This window comes from Miscanthus floridulus, chromosome 15, assembly GCF_019320115.1.
Source record: "Miscanthus floridulus cultivar M001 chromosome 15, ASM1932011v1, whole genome shotgun sequence".
Lineage (NCBI taxonomy): Eukaryota > Viridiplantae > Streptophyta > Magnoliopsida > Poales > Poaceae > Miscanthus > Miscanthus floridulus.
Genome location: NC_089594.1, coordinates 72646037 through 72661243, shown reverse-complemented (window position 1 = coordinate 72661243; position 15207 = coordinate 72646037). Strand labels below are relative to the sequence as shown.

The 15207-nt window shown below is 42.8% G+C and overlaps 1 pseudogene; it reads right to left on the bottom strand.

Annotated features, from left to right (window-relative positions):
* Positions 1–6435, bottom strand: LOC136507647 (uncharacterized; annotated as a pseudogene).
* Positions 6436–15207: the final 8772 nt, after the last annotated feature.

Below are 15207 nucleotides of genomic sequence, written 5' to 3'. Positions count from 1 at the left end.
TCAAGCGGGCACAGTAGTGAACTTCTTCTTAACGTATATCCCTTGGTTATGATCGCGCCGTAACCATGGAGTGTCCTCATCATTTAGCTGGATGCTTGGGTCTTTGTTCACTGTGAAGGGTGGAATTCGGTCATCCTTTTCATAATCTTCTGATATGTCTGACTTGTCTTCAATTCCGACGATGTTTCTTTTCCCTGAAAGAACTATGTGGCGCTTTGGCTCATTGATTGGGTCAGTTGTTGTTTTTCCCTCTCTTCGGTTTTGTAGACATGTCCTTGACATAGAACACCTGATTCACATCCTTGGCAAGGACGAACGGTTCATCTTTGTACCCAATATTGTTGAGGTCCACGGTTGTCATTCCATACTGGTTGTCGACTGCTACCCCGCCTCCAGTCGCCTTTACCCATTGGCACTTGAACAAAGGTACCTTAAAAGTAGGTGCATAGTTTAGTTCCCATATCTCCTCTATGCGGCCATAATATGTTTGCTTATTTCCATTAGGGTCGGTGGCATCTATGCGGACACCACTAGTTTTGGTTGGTGCTCCTTTTATCTTGGGCTACTGTGTAAAATGTATTCCCATTTATCTCGTACCCTTTGTATGTGAGGATATGCCACGATGGCTGCCTAGCCAACAAATACAGTTGCTCATCAATACTCTCATCACCCTGACATTCTTTTCGCAACCAGTCGCTGAAAGTTTCCATGTGCTGACGCGTAATCCAAGCTTCAGACTTCCCTAGAAACTCAGATCGGAGCAACTCTTTATGTGTCTCGATATACGGATCCACCAAGGAGGAGTTTTGCTAGAACTGTGTAGTGTGCTTTATTAAAATAATTGTCCTGCATACCAATATATGGTTTCTTCCCTAGTGTCCCCTTTCCACTTAGTCTCCCCTCGTGTCGTGATTCAGGAACACCAATCGGGTCAAGGTCGGGAATAAAGTCAACACAAAACTCAATGACCTCCTCTGTTCCATAGCCCTTGGCGATGCTTCCTTCTGGCCGAGCACGGTTGTGAACATATTTCTTTAGGACTCCCATGAACCTCTCAAAGGGGAACATGTTGTGCAGGAACACAGGACCGAGAATGCTAATCTCCTTGACCTAGGTGAACTAGGAGGTGTGTCATGATATTAAAGAAGGAAGGAGGGAACACCAACTCAAAGCTGACAAGACATTGAACCACATCATTCTGTAGTTTAGCTAGATCCATTGGATCGATTGCCTTCTGAGAAATTGCATTGAGGAATGCACATAGCTTCACGGTGGCTAGACGTACATTTGGAGGTAGAATTCCTCTTAATGCAACTGGAAGCAATTGCGTCATGAGCACGTGGCAGTCATGGGACTTTAAGTTTAGGAATTTCTTCTCTGGCACATTTATTATACCCTTTATATTCGAGGAGAATCCAGATGGTACCTTGATGCTTGCTAGGCATTCAAACATGCTTTCCTTCTCTTCTTTGCTAAGAGTGTAGCTGGCAGGACTTAAGTAATGGCGTCCATCATCTGTCTTCTCTGGATGCAGGTTGTCTCGTTCTTTCAAACACCGCAGGTCCTGTCGTGCTTCAAGTGTGTCCTTAGGCTTCCCATACACACCCATGAAGCCTAGCAGGTTCACACAAAGATTCTTCGTCAGGTGCATCACGTCGATCGCGCTACGGACCTCTAGGACTTGCCAATAGGGTAGCTCCCAAAATATGGACTTCTTCTTCCACATGGGTGCATGACCGTCGGCGTCGTTCGGAATAGGTTCGCTGCCATGTGCCTTTCCAAATACTACTTTCACATCCTTGACCATATTGAGTACATCCTCACCAGTTCGGTTGCCCGGCTTGGTCTGGTGGTCTGCCTTACCTTTAAAATGCTTGCCTTTCTTTCTTAGGGGGTGATTCGTAGGAAGAAATCGACGATGGCCAAGGTACACGACCTTTCGACATTTTTTCAAGAATATACCTTTAATGTCATCGAAACAGTGCGTGCATGCATTATATCCCTTGTTTGATTGTCCTGAAAGATTACTTAGAGCAGGCCAATCATTGATTGTTACGAACAACAATGCTCGCAGGTCAAAGTGCTCCTGTTTGTGCTCATCCCACACACGTACACCTGGTCTGTTCCACAAAAGTAGAAGTTCTTCAACTAGTGGCCTCAGGTACACATCGATGTCGTTGCCAGGTTGCCTTGGGCCTTGGATGAGCACTGGCATCATAATAAACTTACGCTTCATGCATAACCAGGGAGGAAGGTTGTAGATACATAGAGTAACTAGGCCAAGTGCTATGACTACTGCTCTGCTCCCCGAAAGGATTCATACCATCCGTACTTAAAGCAAACCTTAAGTTTCTTGCGTCATTTGCAAACTCCGGGAATTCTCTATCGATTGCTCTCCACTGGGACCCATCAGCAGGGTGTCTCAACATATTGTCTACCTTACGGTCTTCTTTGTGCCATCGCAACAACTTTGCATGGTCTTTGTTTCTGAACAGACGTTTCAAGCGTGGTATTATAGGAGCATACCACATAATCTTGGCAGGGATTTTCTTCGTGGGACGTTCGCCCTCAACATCACCAGGGTCATCTCGCCTGATCTTATACCGCGATGCATGACATACCGGGCATGCATCTAACTTCTCGTACTCCTCGCCACGGTAGAGGATGCAGTCATTAGGACATGCATGTATCTTCTAGGATTTCTAATCCCAAAGGGCAGACTACCTGTTTTGCTTCGTACGTAGTGGCGGGCAATTCGTTATCCTTCGGAAGCATCTTCTTTTGGATTTTCAGTAACTCCCCAAATCCCTTGTCAGATACACCATTCTTTGCCTTCCATTGCAGCAATTCCAGTGTGGTACCCAACTTTTTCTGCCCCGCATCACAAGTTGGGTATAGCAATTTCTTGTGATCCTCTAGCATGCGCTCGAACTTGATCTTCTCCTTTTCACTTTCGCATTCTCTTTGTGCGTCACGAATGGCCTGACCAAGATCATCAGCGGGCTCATCTTCTGCCCCTACCTCTTCTTCAGCTTCCCCCATTGCAGTATCATTGAAGGCACCATATTCAGCAATAATGTCATCATCGTCCCATTGTTCTTCTTCACCTTCTTCCATTACAACCCCGGTTTCTCCGTGCTTCGTCCAACAAATATAGTTTGGCATGAAACCCGACTTCAACAAGTGTGAATGAAGACTCCTTGAGCTAGCATATTCCTTCAAATTCTTACATATGGCACATGGGCAGCACATGAAACCATCGCGTTTGTTTGCCTCGGCCACACGTAAGAAAGAATGCACGCCCTCAATGAACTCTTGGGAGCGGCGATCAGCATTGTACATCCAATGCCGGCTCATCTGCATTACATGACATACATACCATATTAAAACCTAGAACATAATTAGTTAATTATACGACATGCATGCCACCACACAAGGTATTAATTTATGAAAGTCTCGCTACAATGTAGACAATCCCAACTACCACTAAAAAAACTAAAGCTAAAATGCACTTCAGCAGCATAAGGATTTCGCGACCAATCCCAACTAAAACAGACAGATCATGCGTTTGTTCAACATCTATGGGCTTCTTCCGCAGGATCACTGCCTCATCAGCCGCCGTAGCCGCCTGTGCAAGAGAGTTTTGCACGTGTTCAACATACTCTTCCTCCTAGTACCAGCCTGAACATCCAGTGCCATCCCACTGAAATTAAAACAAAAAATTAGAACTTTAATCACAATCATCATGAAAATAAGTATAAATTAACCATAATCATCAAATGCGACAAAATAACTCACATTGCGATCCGGACACTTGTAGAAGATACGGCCCTTGTTGGGACACTCCTTCCTCACCCGGTACTCCATCACAATCTTCTCCTCACACTTGCCGCATGCAATGAGAGGGAGGTCCGGCCTCAGTCGCTTTGGAACCCGATGAGAGGCCGAGGACCCGAAGCAGTTGCCATCTACTCTCTATACTCATTTTTAATATAATATAAATTTCTCATTTTATAAACAAATAAAATTAAAAAACTCTAAAATTCTCTATATCTCTAAACCATGAAGTGTGCTATGCATGCTAGAAATGAAAGCTGAATACTAGTTTTGAATAACTACTTTAACCTTCCTTCATCCAAATATGCAAACTTTAAAGTGATTTTGAGCTTAAATGGCTTACAAATAAAAAAATCCACCATAAAAAACCACATATATCTAGTCCACAAAATGAGATATGCTACTGATGAAACATGAGAGTATAAAGTTGGTAACCTTTAGAACCGAAGAATCGATGGAGGAATCGAAGAAATCTTGTGATTACCGGCGATGAGGAAGAAGAGAGGCCGGCGATGAAGCAAGAACACTGAGCTCGAAGTGGCTCGGGCTCGGGGAGGAAGAAGGGGTATATAGGAGGGGATCTTTAGTCCTGGTTGGAGACAGCAACCGGGACTAAAGGTCCCTTTCTAGTCCCGGACGGAGCCTCTAGCCTGGGAGTAGACTTTTACTCCCGGTTGGAGGGACCAACCGGGAGTAAAAGTTAACCTTTAGTCCCGGTTGGTAGCTCCAACCGGGACTAAAGGTCCCCTGCAGCAAAAGCCTGCCGCAGTAGCCGTTGGGCAGGGACCTTTAGTCCCGGTTGGAGCTACCAACCGGGACTAAAGGTTTCTCTAGTCCCGGGCCGAAAAATACCGGGACTAAAGCCTAAATTTCGAAGTGGATCAAAAGTCAGTTTCTCTACTAGTGGTAGTAGCATGAGGCGGGAGTGATACCATATATAACTATCACTATTAGTTTATATAGCTTGCCCACTATAGTTTATATAGCTTGAATGGCAGTGATACATTGATATCGACGGTGGTTTTAGCCAGTGAATAGCTTCCCACAATGTTTCTAGATCCTAGACTTACAACCCTGACAGTGATAACTAATCATTGCCAGCTTTAGCACAACCGGAAGTGAGTAAATGTTCCAGCATTGTGGGCAACATTTTTCTAAATGGCCAAAGTGAAACACCAAGAAACATATAGTTTCCTTGGCGTTTAAGTATATATACCACGAAAGAAACATAAATTCCTTAGGTGTGTTAAGGTAAGGCATCAAGTAATATGGACAGGTTTCAAGCATATAGCAAAAAGTTGGAGCAGGACAAAGCGCCCACCTAAACGAGTCCTAGCATTGTGCACTTTCCCTATGTCCGTAGGATAGCCAATTTCTCTCCTGTATATATAGTATTCTTCAAGCCGGCAACACCATTGCTCATATAGGTCATGGACTAACAACTTACTATGAACTATCGATTTCGTCCTAATCTATCGAAACGACTAGTTCGGATGTCGCTCCCCACGTTCGAATGTCGCTCCCCACACCCTGTGCCTCCTTCATTCCACACGCCCCAGCTGCTCGGATTCTGTGCCACTCTCACGACTCACCCCCCCCACGCCGCTCATCCCCATGCAGGCCCACATTGCACGAACATCACCAGCATCAAGAAGAGGAGGAGACATCGAGGCGAGGCAGTAGAAGGCGAGGAGGGAGATGCAACACCCGATCTACTTTTGAAATATCCAAATTAAACATTTGCAACATACGTTCGAAAACAGTTGAAACACTTACAACATACGTCTGAAACATTTATAAAAACACCTACAAACGCTTGAAAAAGCCATTACAAAATATTTGCAACATCCAGAGAAAACACATGCAACATATGTGTGAAACACGTGCAATATTCAGATAAACACACTTGCAAGTCTGGAAAAACAATTGAAATATTGGGAACAAAAGCTTACAACATAAATGTATGGCCATTGCAACATATACAACATCCCGATCTACTTTTGCAACATATACATTGTAACACCCTAAAATTTGCATGATTTTAAAATAGGAGCAAATGATTTAATTATGCATTTTGTGAGCATTTAAATTTAGAAAAATAATAACTTTGTTGAAATTAAAACCAAATATAAGGTCTACATACATGTATACATGCTGCTGCATATTTTATATCTGATGCTTTAGTTTGATTGAAATTTGCAAAAGAATTAGAATTTGAGTTTAAATTGGATTTGAAAATGTGTTAAGAAAATATAAAACGAGTTTTATTATTTTTCTTCTCCCTTCTCTGCTTTTGGCCCGAGCAGCCCGGCTCCCACTCCCGCCGTAGCCCAGCTCGGTTCGGCTTCCGTCACGGCCCGTTTCCCTGCTCGGCCTTTTCCATCCCGCAGTCCTCACCTCCCCCGCGGCCTGCATTGGCAGGCCGGCCAGCAGCATTGCCGCGTCTCCTCTCTTCCCTGTGTTGTTGTCACCCCAGCCCCAGCTGCCAGCCGCCTTCTCCTTCCTCCAACTCGTTTCCGCGCTGGACTCCGCCACCGCCGGAAGTCCACAGCCGCCATGCCTCCTCCCTTGCCTTGTGCCCCAAGCTGCTCCTGCCATCAATATCAGGTGCCCGCATCATGCCACTCCCATCCCAAGCTTCGAAGCCACCTCGCCCCGTCCTAAGCTCACAGCGCCACCGCTAGCCCTAGTCGCCGCCTCCAAGATCAATTTGTCGAAGCCGCACATCGCTTCCATTCGCGCCCATGTTGTTGTAAGTCGCCTAATCGAGTTTGTCTTGTTCTTCTCTTTCGTCCGGTGTCTTCGGTTCATCCAGCCGTGGTCTGTAGGCCATATTCCATGCGCACCGCTCGCCTACGGCCATGGCGCCGCCGTCGGAGCTCACCGCCGACACACCGATGTTTTTCATCCCCTCCCAATCTGTTTTGGGCTATCCGATCTTGATCCAACAGCTGTTATCTCACCATACCCCTTTTGCCCGGCTGTTTTTGCAGAAGAGTCCCTGAAGTTTTCTAGTATAGAACCCGCCGTCCCTGCATTTATTCTAAGAGCCCCTACCTTTTCTTTAATTATTATCCACAGTCCTTAGGTAGATTTAGAATCAGATTTTAATTATTTTAAATTCAAAAATTAAGTTTCATCTATTTACAAAATTGCCACTACATTCTGTAGGCCATAAAATCTCTGTTTTAACTCAGATTTGATCCATTCAAGTTGCGTTAGATTCATAATTTAGTAATCTACATGTTCATACTACTGTTAAGTATGCTTTTAACTTTTAAAATTCGAGGTTAGATTTAATCTATTATTTTATTAAAGGAAATCCTGTTTAATTCATAACTTCTTAGTTTTAGCTCTGATTTTTGTGATCTTCATGTCTATGTGTTCATAGCAAGATATAGATTCATTTTACAAACTTTTCATCTTGACTTTATGTTGATTGGTGTACTGTTCTAATCTATAGCTTTTGTTTGCTACACATGATTACTTCTGGATGCTTGTGTGTTGCTGTGATTATCGAGTATAGATGGTGAGCAATTCATGGGTGATCAGGAGTACTAGTTTGACGAGCAGGATCAACAGGAACACTTTGTTCAAGGCAAGTATAGCATGGGATCATCCTTGTTACCTATTCACTTTAATAATCAATCCATATTTGCATGTGTCCCCTTGATAGGGATTCTCTAGAATTGAACTTATACCTTGTCTGCTATGGGATATCCATTGGGCAGCTTTACTAGTGCTCAACTAAACCATGATCTTGTAACTTGACTAATGGTATATGCAATAAACATTAAAATATGACTTTTTCGTAACTTGGAAAGAGGGGGCTGGAGTGTTTAGTTACTTTCTAAATGCTTCAGGTTCCTCTCCCTAAGGATTTATCTGTAAGTGATCATTCAGGACTTATAGTACAGCTGTGAGGGCTACATGGCTCTGGCTTTAGCTGAGTATGAGGACCTTTTTTAGCTTATTAGTGGTTACCTTTATTGGCATAAGAATGGCTTGCTGAATCGGGTATAGTGCGGCCTCTGTCCCCATGTGTATAGGCTACGCGTCAATGTGCCATTGGGAAGGGGGTTCTACATCTATTTGCCGAGTGAATCTAATGGCCCTAACTTGTTAGACAAATCTTTGAAAGCTTCATAGTGAACCCTGCCTGCTCACCTTAGAAGTGTTTTGGGAGTAATTAACCTAGGCATATGGGTACCACGACTCACAGTAAAAGTATATGAGCTCTGTAGAGTGTAAAAATGGTATATTAGACGTGCTCACGGTCACGAGCGGCCTTGGAACCCTTATGGAATAGATGGTCACTAAGAATTATCCGTTTATGCTATTCATTATTCATGTTTACATTGATCAAATGTTTACTATGGGATTAAAACAACTTGTTGCTACTCTTATGCTAAAATTGTGACAATTAATAGCTGAATGTTGTTAAACCTGTGTCAAGCCTTTTGAGCCTCATGAATCCCATGTTACACTTGTTGAGTACGACACGTACTTACGCTTGTCTACTTTCATTATTTGGATAAAAATCTCGGATGGGTAACAGATGCCTATGGTAATGATGATTTTCCTGCGGATTACTAGACTTGTGGTCAACCAGTTGACGTCCCTATGATATGGAGCTTCCACGAGAGATTTTTCTTTATACATCTGCTACATTTATGTGAAGACTCTGTCTTATTATTCGTGATGTAATAAACACTTGTGATGAAACCATTTATAATTTGTTGACTTATGTGTGTGACTAATCTCTGGGCGCACATAAGATTTTGCATCCCATTTTATCCTTGAAATCGGGTGTGATAGATTGGTATCGGAGCCATGTTAACTATAGGACGTAAGCCTAGTTAGCAATGGTCGTTTTAGCCTCTTTTGCTTCACTCATTTCATCCTTCCCATCTCACTCTTGTTATTTGCTAAATTTTATGCTTCTGTTGTCTCACTCTGTTATGAAAATTATTGCTTCTAATCTAACTAAATCTAATTATGTAGATGCCTCATACCAATAAGACCGCTCGCATCAGGACCAGATGCTATTACCCGCCCCGTGGCTTGTATGAGTCCATGGAGCCACGCGAGGAGGAACCCTAGGAGCAAGAAGTTGACTTGCCAGCACCTGCACCTACACTTGAGTCACTCTCGGAAGAGCCCAAAGAAGAAGAATCCGAAGAAGTGGAGGTTGTTGTATTGTTTGATGATGAGCAGGAGGAGGACGCCATTCAAGAAGATCATCCTATCCCTGCCATGTGATGGACTACAAAGATCTGGTACAAGCCGGGGTGTGAATCCTCCATTTCGCATCACCGACTTATGGGATTTCTTTAGACCTACTATGCTGATTGGGACGCAGCTGTGGAGTATGTTTGCAAAGAACATACGTACCCTCTGGAGGACATTTATTGGAAGGCTAGGGCATGTATCTCCATCAGGGATGAAGGGAAGGAAGCATACCAGCTAGATGCGAGTTATTCGCATCATGCTCGTCGTGCCACCATGGAAGATGGCATAGAAGATGCTGCCGTTGAAGCCTGCATGGGTCTCCATGGCCGCCGTTTTGAGGATATGAAGGAGGACCAATATCAATTCCTCCATAGCCAACACCCTAAATTGGAGTGGGCAATGATGTACCCCCAGGGCATGGATCCAACTACCCAAGTGATGGTACACTTTGGCTGTGAGTTAGTAGGGAAGATTCGGCGACTAGAAGATCAGTTGAAAGCACAGTAGGAGACTCTGAAGAGGTACCAACGAGTGATAGATGACCAAAGGGAGTGTCTTAGTCTGCCAAGGATTTATGAGAAGCTTCCCCATAAACCTTGCCCATAGGTGTTGGAGTTCCTTTCTATGTAATAAGATGTTAGTAGCACGATTCAAGTTGAGTCAAGTCGAGTCTAGTAGTGTGGTGTGAACTTTGGTGTACCTAGTTGATTTATTATTATGTTTATGTGTGAGTTGGATTTTTGTAATGAGTGCTGGAACTTTGTGGGTATGTTCGTAAGTTCCATAGTTAAGAATATCAAAGTTTGAGTCAATAAATAAATAGTTGGGTTTGGTACATCTTGTTCTCTCGGATCTATTTTTCAGAGCAGTCTGCCTTTATCTCAATGCAAATCGAAATCTACTTAACCAAAAATTATGAAATTTTGATGGGAACAACTAGACTTAAGTATATTTCTAATTCCTCTAGAATAACCCCTATATCTAATCTGGTTTGAGATATATAGCTGTTTCAAGTTGAAGTTTCTGTGCAGTCTGGAATCTAGAACAGATTTGGTTGTGTTCTATTTTTGAGTAAACTAACTACAGAATCTAGGCATATAGTCTGAATAAAAGTTGTAGATAATTTCTTAAGCTTTCCAATCATGTAAACAATGCCTATTTTGAATATCTAAAACGCTAGATATAACTGTTTTACCGAGCTGCTGATGTTGGAACTCTTCCAGAAAATCTTCAGAATGTATTCTATATCTCTATAAGTGTCTGTAACATGGAAATATCTAAATTTTGAATATTTGTGTTGGATGTCAGATGTATGGAAGAGGAAGAGGCCGAGGTCACAGAGGTGTTCCCCCACATCCACCACCACCACCGCCACCTACTATTGAGCAGCTTCTGGCAGTGTAGACACAGCTTATGCAAGCTCTGGTGCAGAATCAGTAGAATCAACCAATTGGTGGAGCACCGCGTGAAAAGCATGGTGAATTTTTGAAGGGCTGCCCCCCGGTGTTTTCACATGCCACTGATCCACTGGAAGAAGATGATTGGCTTTGTACAGTGGAAAAGCAACTCAACATAGCGCAGTGCGACGACCAGCAGAAGGTGTTGTACGCATCAGGACAACTCTAAGGAGAAGCTCAAGACTGGTGAGAGGCATTCGAGTATGGACATCACACTAATGCTCCTCCTGTCACTTGGTAAGAATTTAGAGAGAATTTCATATCTTACCATATACCTAAAGGATTGATAGGGCTGAAGCAGGAGGAATTCAGAGCTCTGAAACAGGGATCTATGTCTGTAGTTGAGTATCGTGACAAGTTCGCTCAGTTGTCATGTTATGCTCCGAATGAGGTGGCTGATGATGCTGATAAGCAATGCCGCTTTCTCAAGGGTTTGTATGATGGTCTGCAACTCCAGCTTATGTCCAATACATACCCCAATTTTCAGACGCTGGTGAACCGCGCTATTGTGATTGACAATAAGCGCAAAAAGATGGAGGTCAAGAAGTGGAGGCTTCAGGGATAGGCCTCTAGAAGCAATACTTGTCCGCACACCAATCCTCAGCAAGGCTTCCAGCAGAGGTACCAGGGACCACCCAATCAGTGGAATCATGGTCACTACCCTCAGCGCAATCAGTTCTAGCAGCTTCAGCGGAATCAGCAGCAGAGTGGCCCGCAGACACCACGACAAGGTGCTCCCAACAACACCCCAATGAAGACCAGTGCCCCTAGCACTCCCAATAAGTGTTTCCATTGTGGCAAAGAAGGTCACATGTCTTATAATTACCCTGAAAAGCCAAACCAGCACACCCCATAGAGACAGAATAGTCATCAGAAGTCTACACCCAACATAGGAAAGGTGAATCATATGTCTATAGAGATGGCGCTTGTAGAACCAGAAGTCATGCTTGGTACGTTTGATGTTAATTCCACTCCTGCCATTGTTCTTTTTTATTCTGGAGCTTCGCATTCTTTCATATCATAAGCATTTGTTAGAACGCATAGCATAACCTTATGTGCCATGCAAAACCCTATATTAGTAAACTCACCAGGAGGTAGTATGCAAGCTTCTTATCATTGTCTTCCAACTAGTCTATCCTTAAGGGGGGTAGAGTTCAAAGTGAGCCCCATTGTGTTGAGAACATCTAGCATTGATGTGATTCTTGGTATGGATTGGATGAAGCAAAACCGGATAGTCATTCAGTGTCAAGAGAAGGTAGTTGTTGTGTCCACACCGAATGGGGATAGAATCAGTGTCGATGTTGTAGTACAAGCAGAGCCGACAACCATAGTGAACCAGCTTGATGATCGCGTCAACAAGGAAGACCTAGTAGTGGATGAGTTTTCAGATGTGTTCCCCAATGACTTTCTAGTATGCCACCTAACCGTGACATTGAGTTTATTATTGAACTATTACCTAGAACTGCACCTATAGCTAAGCGTCCATATAGAATGGGGGTTAATGAACTAGAGGAACTTAAGAAACAAATAAATGAGTTATAGGAGAAAGGTTTCATTCGTCCTAGTTCGTCACCTTGGGGAGCACCGGTTATATTTGTCGACAAGAAGGATGGTACCCAGAGGATGTGTGTGGATTATCAGTCCCTAAATGAGGTTACTATCAAGAACAAGTACCAGCTACCTAGAATTGATGACTTGTTTGATCAGTCGAGAAAGCATGAGCTAAACTATCCTACTCATGATTTGGAATTAGTAGCAGTGATTCATGCTCTGAAAATATGGAGGCACTATCTTATCGGACATAAGAGTGACATCTATACTGATCACAAGAGTCTGAAGTATATTTTCACTCAGATGGATCTGAATATGAGACAGCGTCGAAGGTTGGAGTTGATTAAGGATTACAATCTAGAAGTACACTATCATCCTAGAAAGGCAAACATTGTTGCCGATGCTCTTAGCAGGAAGATTTATGGAAATGAGGTGCAAGTGATGCCTATGGAAAGTGAGTTGTGTGCTAACTCAAGCAACTAAACTTGGGTTTCATCACTAATGCAGTAGAGTTGGTGATAGAGCCTACATTGGAGCTAGAGATACGCAAGGGTCAGTTACATGATAAGAGGTTAAAGGAAATTGCGGAGAACATAGTGATTGGTAAGGCACCAGGTTTCTGTATGGATGATGATGGAACTCTGTGGTTTGGGAAAATACTATGTGTGTCAAGAATAAGGCTATACGAGATGCAATTCTTCGTGAGGCACATGAGTCTGCTTACTCTATACATCCTAGGAGTACTAAGATGTATTTGGATCTGAAGGAGAAGTATTGGTGGTATGGACTTAAGAGAGATGTGGTTGAATATGTTGCTTTATGTGATACATGTCAGATAGTCAAAGCTAAACATCAAAGACCTACAGAATTATTACAACCAATGAAGATACCTAAGTGGAAGTGGGAAGAAGTTGGTATGATTTTATTGTTGGGTTACCACATACTCAGGGAGGTTATGATTCAATATGGGTGATAGTGGATCGGTTAACTAAAGTTGCTCACTTTATACCGATCAAGACTACTTATAATGGACCGAGGTTGGCCCAATTATATATGGAGAAGATAGTGTGTCTACATGGAGTTCCTAAGAAAATTGTGTCTGATCGGGGTACTCAATTTACATCTCATTTTTAACACAAGTACATAGTTTGTTGGGAACGAAGTTGAATTTTAGTACAGCATATCATCCTTAGATAGATGGACAATCTGAGAGAACTAATCAGATTTTAGAGGACATGTTGAGAGCTTGTGTGTTGCAGTATGGTACAAGTTGGGACAAGAGTTTGCCTTATGCAGAGTTCTCGTATAACAACAATTATCAGAAGAGTCTCAATATGGCACCTTTCGAAGCTTTGTATGGACGAAAGTGTAGAACCCCGTTGTTTTGGAATCAAACGAGAGAAACTCAAGTGTTCGGTCTAGATGTCTTAAGAGACACATAAGAGCAATATAGGCTTCAAACCAAGACTGATTCGGACCCCCGCAACCATTACACCACTGCTCTGTTGGTTATCAACCACGCGAACGTGATTGACCTCGCCGAAAAGGCTTTCCTACAAGCGAATCGAGAACACAAGCAAGAACAGGATGAACGCAATCTAAAATTACAAATAAATGTGAGGCTTAAGAAAACAAGGAGTTCAAGTGTTTATTCAAAAGGACTAATCGCCAAAGGCGAACAAGATCAAGAACTGGGGCCCTGATTCACAGCAAGCAGCCTTGGTGGCATAGTTGTAGCAAAACGATGTCTGTTTCATGAGCAAATCAAGAACTAAACAAAACCCAAACCCTAAGGAGAGAGACGACTGCTAATTATAGAGTCTTGGGCGTCACCCCCCTGGACACGCCCCCTAATGGGCCCAAACATGATACATGGTCCAACGGACCAAAAGACGGTGTCGCAATACCCTGGCAGATTCTGGATGTTGACTTGTTTCAACGATTCCCATTGATTCTGAAGCGATTTTGATATGAGACCACATGCATTGGCTTCCTTATCTAATTATCTTTCCATCCATATATGGATCGTTGAAAATGGAGCTCGTACGCGCCCTTGTGACCAGTTTTATGACAGACTGGTCCTAGAACCCGAGATGGGCTCAAACTTGATTTGGGCCTCCACCTTGGTGACTCAAACCGGATGAGCTTCAGGACTCCTCCTTAGTTAGGACAACCTCGCTGATCTCCTCGGCCTCTATCTCCTAGCATGGTCGTATGTATGGAGCTCATGTCCTTATCATCCTCCCTTTCTTGATGAAAAGCCGTCCTCGGCGTTGATTGTGCTTGAAACTGATCCTGCACAACACAAAGGAGAACAGGGTTGCGAAGACAAAGGGAACTGAAATAATAGTGAGAAGGAACGTGACAATGTTTCTAAGTTTCTAGCATGTCATCTTGCATAAAAATTTCATCAAGCATGTAGACTCCATGACCTAAATGCACACGATGTATGTCAACACTATCCTGCAAAAGATTAGAACTAACCAAAGACAATATAGGAATAGATGGTCTAGCAGACATAGGTAGCAACCAACAATGGTTCCCTTCTTGGAAGTGAACTTGTTTCTTTGAGGAATATGAGAAAATGTTTGTATTATTATGGCTGCCCTCTAAACGATCATAATCTTGTACAACAAAAGAAGAATTCATATTACTACGAATGTATACTCGATGTATCATATATTGTCCTTTGTTGTTATATTTGCCAATAATATGATATGTGTGTTTAGAAAACCAAGGCAAATCAGCATATTTAAAAAGGCTTGCCTCCAAACAATCTAGGTTACACGAAACATCAAATTCAATGTAACCCAAAGTATATAAAGAAGACAACAGTTTGAGCTCATCCGTTTTAGTAGCAATATGAATAACATGTTTATTTTCAGCACAAGTAATTGGTTCCAAAACATATAAAACTGAAGCATCATCAACCAATTCATCTTTATCACAAGGAACATCAAGCAAATTATCATGGGACAAACATAAATCAAGAGAGGGTTCCACTAACAATTGCTCTATGATAGCATGGTTTGTGGAAAAATTTAGTACATCAAAACAATTCTCACCTTCCATGAGTGTAGCACCATGGGCATTACCTGTGTTCTCAGCAGGAGTAATAGGTGCATTGTGA